We start from the raw sequence: 9,194 nt of genomic DNA, 5'->3' as shown, positions 1-9,194 counted from the left end.
ATTAGAATATGAGAAATCATGAAATTAAAACATCATAAATTATAAAATTAAGAGAATAGAGGTTACAAAATTTGTTAAATGCTCATTATCCTATTTAAAGATTAGTCAAAGCATTAAAATATTTAAATAAATATTCACGAGAGTTACATATTTTATAATAATTTAAATTCACCCCATAACTTTCAAATATATCAAATTACGGCCAAAACTCGCCTTTTATATATGTATAGATACCACCCTCTTCGTCTACCCAAAATAGTTCTACGAAAATTCAGGTGATAACACGTATTCTTAATGAAAAATTAGTAAAATAAGGAAGAAGAAAGGGGATAAACTACGAGAAATAAGATAATAAGTTAATAGAATCATGTTCATAATTTTGGATAAACTTTCTATTTTTGTGAACGCCACAAAATAAAAAAATGAGACTATTTCTCATAGACGGAGAATATAATTATTTGCAATCATCATTTTTTTTATCACATGTGTTTCGAACCGTTTGGTGAAATCCGACTAATCCTGCTCAGTCGAATTGCAGGTTAAGGCCGAAAGTCTCTCAGCAAGTGGCGGGATTTGAACATGTGACCTCAAGTTTACTACGATTCCGCGCTGACATCTGTACTTCAATCCGTTTATAATTTTTTTAAAGCATGTAATTGCTTGGATGACAGATTAAGGTCGAAAGCCTCCAAGCAAGTGACGAGATTTGAACATGTGCCCTCAAGTTTACCGCGATGCCGTGCTGAGTGCTGACATCTGTACTTCAATCCGTTTATAATTTTTTTTAAGCATGTAATTGTTTGGATGACTCTCACTTATGTCATGATATATAGCAAAATAACTAAATGCAGGATTCTTATGTCATGAACATGTAACTTTTTTTAAGCATGTGGGCTGTGGCAATATAGCAGGTGTTAATAAGATAGATATAAGGTGCTAATTTGAAGAGGAATGTGATTGGTTACGTTGAATACTTTATACATGTGCATGTATACAATCTCATAAACAACTAAATCAAGAGTCTTAATTTTGCCCAAATCAAAGCTTCATTCACAACTAATTCGTGAGTGAAAAGTGTAAATAGATACTCCCTCCGTTCCATAATAATAAAGTCATTTTGCCATTTTGGTACGTTCCATAGTAATAGAGTCATTTTTCTTTTTAGTAAAAGTCAACACATTTTTCCACACCTACTTTACTCTAGCTTATTTTTTTCTCTCTTCATCTCTCTACCTTTTTCATTTTTCACTCTATTATTTCTTTACTTAACTCACCTAACACAATTTTTCTTAATCTTCGTGCCGAAAAGAAATGTCTCTATTACTATGGAACGGAGGGAGTACTACTATAAAAAAAAAAGACAACGAACGTTTGATTTAGAGTCGGGGATTTTAAATCGAAAAACAAAATCAACATTTGAAAAAATTAAAATTGAATTGAACATAAGTAGAGTTACTCTCTCGTATACGCCCCGAGCTCCAGAATTTGATAGCAATAATTCATGTTGATTAAAACTTAATCACCTTATTAATCTCTCTAATTAATCATCCTTATTAAGCACGCGCGCGGGGGCGCGCCCATTGAAGTCTTTCTCACAAATTATCCCATAAATCCAACCTGGAAAAATTGAAATCGAAAATCGAATCGAACTAAAAAATCGATATATCAAAAAATAAATGAATTAAATACTAATATTTAAGCGTATAATTAGTAGAGAGAATTTACGCAAACCTGAAATTAAAACGAAATTTAAACTCCGCCAACTGTATTTGATTCCAACTTATTCTCTATTCTTTGTCTTTTACCCTTTTTTAAACTGTCGCCTCACAAAAGTGACAAAACTTTCGGCATAATTTTATAACATATTGTCTTCATAGTAGGGTTTAGTTAGTAGTAATTCATATTATTTTCAATTTTTTATAATTTAGTACAATAAATTTTGAAATAGTAACACATTTTACTCACATTGCCGTTATTTTTTTCTTTATGTGGTATTTGAATTTCATTTTACAATTATTATGTAGAATTAATTTAATAAAAACATTTCATTTTAATAGAAATATTTCATTTTTTGCATTCGTTTTGGAAAAATAATACTTCCTCCGTCCCATAAAAATATGTATATTCATTTTTGTCGGTCCCATAAAAATGTAGGCATTTCCATTTATGAAAAGTTATCCCAATGTATTACCACTATCCACTAATGATACTTTAACTACCATTTTTTTTCCTTTGTATTACTTTACCAATTTTTTCTTAATTCTCCTGTCATATCATATGCTCATATTTTTATGGGACGGAGGGAGTAAATAATACTTAAACGGGAGAAGAATAGAGTAAGCGAGAGAATAATGTAGAGAATAGTCTTATGTACATTATTCTCTCTCTTATTTTACTTTTCCTCTACTTTAACTATTTATTATTCGTATTATTTTTCCAAAATGAGTGCCAAAAATAAAATTTCTCTATTAACATGGAGAGGTGGGGGAATATTTATTAAAAACTATCATAAGATAAATACTTGAGAGATAAGAAACTCTGGAAATAAAATTGGATTGATTATACTGGGCCAAGCCAAGATAATTTACAATCTTTAAATAACTAAGTAGTACTATAATCTATACATGCATACGTACATTATGAACCATAAAACTTCCAATAATTATATACTGTACAGTCTGTACTAGTTATATATATGTCAGAAATATGTGTTTTGATTCATACAATCGTAACTATAAATTTATTATCCATGAGAATTAACTTTGAACCCACATATTTAATACGTCAACTTATTCATAATTTATTCACATTGATAAATTTGATTTCCATTTTTATTATTGTTAATTGATTTATCTTTTCTAAACTAAAATAAGAATATATTAGTCAAAATATATTATGAAAAACAAATAAGAGTATAAGTTGACATAAATTTATTTTCCTAAAAATAAATAAAATTATTTCTACTCACCCCTTTTTTAAACAAGATATTTTTTTGTGATTTTAGTTTAAGTTCATTCACACATATGACAAAAATAAAGTTCGTTAATTTGACTCACCCCTGGCTATTTTCTTCCCCTACGACACTACGTCCAATTGTATGTCACTTGGATATGAATATTATACGATATTATGGCCTTTGTCCACATTGATCCTCGTCAGTCGTCACTACATGTCATTTAAGGATTATTGATATTTAGTCATTATCAATAATTTCTTTTGAATGATATATAGTACTACTTTTATTGTAATACATGACCTCACAATTAGTAATTTATTACCGTGATCATCAAATCAATAAATTGCAACATTCTAAGTTCCCTCAATAAGTCCTTAATCATCACCACCCAATTTTTCACAAAATTACTAATAAAAAGTCCCTATCCGAACTCTACAAAACAACAAAAGCCACTCTCATTTCCATCACCGGGTTCCAAGACAATGTCTTTCTCCTCCTTCTCCTCCTCCATTATCCTCCTCGTCCTCGACTTGTCCCTAGTCAATGAAGCGGCCGTAGCCGGTAGCACGAGACGTCCTAGCGGACTCCAAGATGTCCCTAGACGCCCTTGGCCATTTCCCGCCCGTCAAGTCATTGAACTACAACCCCATCGTTGGATCCTCGGGAGGGAACACCATCTCCATCACTGTTAGCCGCAGCTACACCCGTAGTGGAGAAGACGCATTGGTGGCCCGTTTCTCACCATCGCCTCCGCAGTCAGTTATATTAGAATCCGAACCCTCACAAAAACCAAGTCCACCAACTTGTTTACCCAAATGTTATTTTTCTACCCTCTGCACTACTATGTTTAGTAGTATTTCTTTTTGGTTTGTCGCATTATAGTTGAGTAATTTCCCCTATGGTAATTATCAACACATTTAATTACTCTTACTTTATTCTCGTTTAGTTTATTACCGATGCATGTAACTCAGTAAATATCATTGGCTTAAATCTTATGTCGAAAATATACACATGAACTAGAGCGGCGAAAGAAGTACACTATGACTGAATATTTTGTACGGACATAGCGGATACATATTTTGTAACACCCCGACTTTTTCTATCTTTTCATTTGTTCTTGAAGGATCGTCGTTTCTGTAGCAAAAAATTGTGCCTTCAATTCTTTTCAATGTTAATGGAATGGGCTAGAGTTTTTATTATTGAATTAGGCCTAAAATCTTTTTCTTTATTTGTATCAAGCCCAATTCTTCGTAGCCAATTTTGGAAGTCTTTTTCAACTTCATTTTGGGCCTAGAGCAATTATGCTTTTTAGCCCATTTGAAATCAAATTGTTATGAGCCCAAATGATTTATTAATTTTTCAACCCCACATTAAATATGCAAGAATTACACGTGACATTACTCTCACCCAATTTCTGTTCCACAAAATCTGGCATTTACAAGAACAAATCAGATTCTACCTCCCATGATTCCATGAAATCGATTATCTACACATACATAGCCCACCCACGTTTCATCTCATTCAACCAACTTCTCAATTATCACTACTTCACAATTCAGAGAGAAACCGATACTTGAGTGAAGAATTAGAGAGACCGAAGGTTTGAATATAAATGGAGAGAGATCAGTAAGCTTGGTGTCAGCAAGAAAGAATCCTCAATCTCATCTCACATATTTCCTAGACAATTACAACGTGTAAATAATTGCTTCCTAATTTGGTGGAGTACTAACGTTTTATTTCAACGACAATTACAACGTGTAAATAATTGTAATTGGTGAGGTAGTTTTTTTTTTCTTTTTCTTTTGTCATTCTCTCCAATTTTTTAAAAATAAAATCTTTAAAAATAATACAAGTTTTAATCAAAATTAGTCTAGTAAAAAAAAAAGAAAGTAACGAAATTAATATTAAAAAATTATGAGATTCAATTTCTAGAGTTTCTATTCTTAAGAAACAAACTAGAAAGATATAATTTCTATTTTTAAGAAATGAAGGAAGTAGTTTACAAAATCACAATGTACTTATCAGTGTTATATTACTAACTCATAACTTAATTGCTAACTACAATTAAATAATAGCCATTAGATATTCAAATTAAGGGCTTAGATCATTAATCTCTAAATGTCAATACAATCAACGAAAAACGTCAATAAGACCATAGGATTAATTCCAAAAAATATCAATAGGGGTATTAATGTTAATTAACTACATGTTTAGTTATAACTAACTTTTAAAAGAAATTCCAAAACTTTAAGTTCATATAACATATATCAAACTAAAGATAATTTCATAAGAATTCCAACGATATCCTACATGCATATGTTCCGACGTCAAAATTTGAAAAAAAATTCAAAAATTTTAATTTTTTCGTACAAACAGAAATGTCAACATACTATATAAAATTTGTCAATATAATACATGTAGAATGTCAATATAAGCAATGGGTTAACATTCTTAAAGCATTGTGTTGACATTCTCAAAGCATTGTGTTGATATTTTCGAAACACTCTATTGACATTTTCATCAAAAACCCTAATTTGGAGTTTTTTATTATCTTTTATGATTTTATTAATAAAAACAAAAATTACACGTGACAAATTGTAGACAACACATTTTCTAAAATCCTATGGCTTTAAATTAGTTGTAGTTAACAATTAAATGATGAGTTAGCAATTGATCACTCCACGTACTAGATAATTATGCATTTTTATGTATTAGATATTTATTGCTTCGGCAAAATAAACACAACTAGAGCCTGAAATGTATTATTATTTTTGTAAAACTTGTGTTGGGTTAATTGTATTATTTTTTTATATCATCCGTCTCAAGGTAGTTGAAATAATTTTTGGGAACACATGATTTAAGAAATTGATGTGTTAAAAATTATAGTTTAGAGAGTAAAGTAAGAGAGGGAATAAAGTGAGATAGATGAAAAGAGTAAAGTATAAGAGATGATTGCAAAAAAAAGTAGTCTCATTTGTGGATAACACGAGTTTTGATGAGAAATTAATAAAGTCAAGAGAGTATGAGAAAAAATAGGTAAAGTAAAAGAGATAGAATGTAAAGTAAATAAAAATATGAGAAAGAAACTTTCTATTTTTGGAAATGAGACTAATAGATATCAAAAAATGGCAAAACGAGACTATTTTTTAAGAGCAAAAGAGAGTTTAAAAGAAATTTTAGTAAAGCCCCTGCCAAACTTTATTCCTGCGTCTGCCACTGGTGTACACCATTGGGGATCGTGAGCCATCTTTTGGATCGGCCGGACCTGTTTGTGGTCATATTCTCGTTTCACATGTTGTTGAGGTTGTTGAGATGATGATGTTCATGATTTCTTAGTGGAGAGTGAGTCTCTACTATAAGTTTAATCGAATTCGGGTCCTAGCAAGGGTGCGTCCCTACTCGGACTAGTATACATGATGAGGACCGTGAGTCATCAAACGGGTTGGCTGGTTTTCGTGCTCGCGGAAAGTGCCACCTTACACGGCACCCTAAAGAAATATTTTAGTGTCTCGGGCCTTTTCAAATTAAAACATTGAGGTCACTCAATGGTGGCATGACATAAGTGTTTTCATAAAATTGTTTTGGCATATGCTCACTGAGTACATCAAGTACTTAGCCTTGCATGTGTTTTCCTTATGTGCAGATGGAGTTGTGACGAGCGCGGTAGTGTTGAGCATGAAAGTGAAGAAGATGTTTGTCAAATATTCAGAATATGTTGTGTTTTCATACATGACATTATTCTACTCTCGAATGCTTCCGCTGAGTAATTGCTTTTCCTTTGATTTGAAGTATTGTTGAGAGATAATAATCATTTTGAGTTGTTGATTGTCGAAATGATACTCTGATTTTATTCAAACTATTCTCTTTTATTTCGAGCTATGGTCAATTGTGTTGTTTTCTCCTTTCTTTTCCGCTTAAAATCCCTTAGTCGCGATCCATCGTGTTTTCTATCCTTCTTTCCTTGATGCGGACGTGACATCTTTCCTCCAAAATTAATTTACCCTCAATCCTTCCGGTCCATTCAAATATACGATATTATCTAGACAGAAAAAGTCTTACGTATTTTTTATTTTACTTGAGTACGCAAAGATCAAATCCTAATATACTTACTACTCTATTTTATCACTACAGTTTCCTTATAATTGAATAAAATCTTGTTTTGCGCATTCCATCTGATTGGGGTCTGGATTGTGTCAATTCAAGTAGTTGCACACCACCACATTTTTAATCAAATAAAACAAGAAATTAGAACCAGCACTTAATATTTTTCTATTGAAATTCCTTACAAGAATCTGTCCTAGTCAAAATGGATCATTGGACGGAGAAAGAAGTGAGAGTATTTGATCAATTGTTAATTAATAATTCTAAATTAAGATGAATTTTTAATTATTAAATTAAAAGATTTAGTGGTTAAAATAACATCAAATAAATAATGTTTTAAATTTAAATATTTATTAAATAAGCTTAAAGAGTTTAATATCAATTTTTATATATGAATATCAAACTAATCATTTTTTCTTTACTCAAAATCATCTTAAAACTTTAAATTTATGTAACTCTCTCAATTTAAATTATTTTTTATAAAGCATATACATCAAATTAAAGGTAATATTATAAGGATTCTAACGGAATCTTAATTACATATGTTCTGAAGATAACCGGATGATGAAATTTTATAATTTTTATATCAATTTTTATATATGTTGATAAACTAATTTTATATCAATAAATCCATCAAAAATTTCAATATAATACATGTACAATATCAACAAATCTGTGTAGAAATTTTAGGGCACTTATGTTGAAATTATCAGGTCACTGTATTGATATTTTAATTCTCTATATTGATATAAAAAATTTTAAGAAAAGAAGGAATATCTTACGCTTTTGTGGATCTTTTATTTATTATTTATTTTTATTAATGAGCTTTAACCTTATCCATTTATGTTAGATAGAATGCACACTCAGGTTCTAGAATGTGAAGAAATGAAGCAGAAATTAAGAGTTAGAAACTAGCCGTTTGAGAGTTAGTTAGTTTGTTAGAAAGTAGCCGTTGGGCTTCTTTTTCTTGTTTCTTGATTCTGTTTGTTAGTGGCAGTTACCACTTTTAGTGTCAGCTATAAATAGCTAACATTCTTGTATCTTAGAGTCAGATTAGTCAATAAAAGAGAATCTCTTTCTCCAAGAAAACTCTCTCAATTTTCATCAAGATTCTAGTGTGTGTTCTCTGTGTGAGTAATTGTTCATACCGAGTGAGTGTGTAAGATAATCAAGGTGTGTGAGTCTTGCTAAGCTAACAAGTGGCGCCGTCTGTGGGAAGTTCTTGAAGCCAAGTTCCAGGCGATTTTCAAGATGGCAGCAAGGCTAGATGCAGAGAAGTTCACGGGCAAAAATGATTATGGGCTATGGAAGATGAAAATGAAGGCTGTGTTGATTCAGCAAGGGTTGGCTGCGGTTCTTGCACCTGCAGAGAAGGGAAAGGCTCCAGCTGTTGATGAAAAGTCCCAGGCAAAGATGGAAGAGATGCAACTCAAAGCCCACAGTGCAGTGATCTTGTGTCTGGGAGACAAAGTGCTCAGAGATGTTCAAGAATGCAAGACTGCTGTGGGGATTCTGGAAAAACTAGATGAAGTCTATTTGGCTAAGTCCCTAGCAAATAGACTTTACCTAAAGAAGAGGCTATACTCCTACAGTTTTGCTGCAGGTACATCCATCGATCATAGAGCAGTTAGAGGAGTTCAACAAGATTATTGATGATCTTGGCTCTGTGGATGTGAAGATTTCAGATGAAGATAAGGCTATCTTGAGACTCAATGCTCTTCCTAGCTCCTATGATCAACTGAGTGATGCCATAATCTATGGCAGAGATAAGCCTATCACTTACACCGAGGTATACTCAGCTCTTATGGCCAAGGAGCTTCAGAAGACTAACAGTAAAGGCACTGATGTGCAAGCTCAAGAGGCTCTTAATGTCAAGAAATTCAAGAAGCCTAAGTTCAAGAAGAAGTTTGAGGAAAATTCCAAGGGATCCATCTGATACTCAGAAAGAAACCAGGTCATGCCATTGGTGCAAGAAACCTGGACATTTAAAGAAGGATTGCTTTGCTTGGAAGAGGAAGCAAGCATCTGAGGGCAAGAGTCAGAACACCTCTGATTGTGTAGAGGGTGTAGATCCTCCTGCTCAACTCCTGAATGTTGTAGATAAAGGGGTGAGTCAGAGGTGGATTATGGATTTTGG

Source organism: Salvia hispanica, chromosome 1, assembly GCF_023119035.1.
Source record: "Salvia hispanica cultivar TCC Black 2014 chromosome 1, UniMelb_Shisp_WGS_1.0, whole genome shotgun sequence".
Lineage (NCBI taxonomy): Eukaryota > Viridiplantae > Streptophyta > Magnoliopsida > Lamiales > Lamiaceae > Salvia > Salvia hispanica.
The sequence above is the reverse complement of the archived record's forward strand: the minus strand, read 5'-3'. Positions refer to the sequence as shown.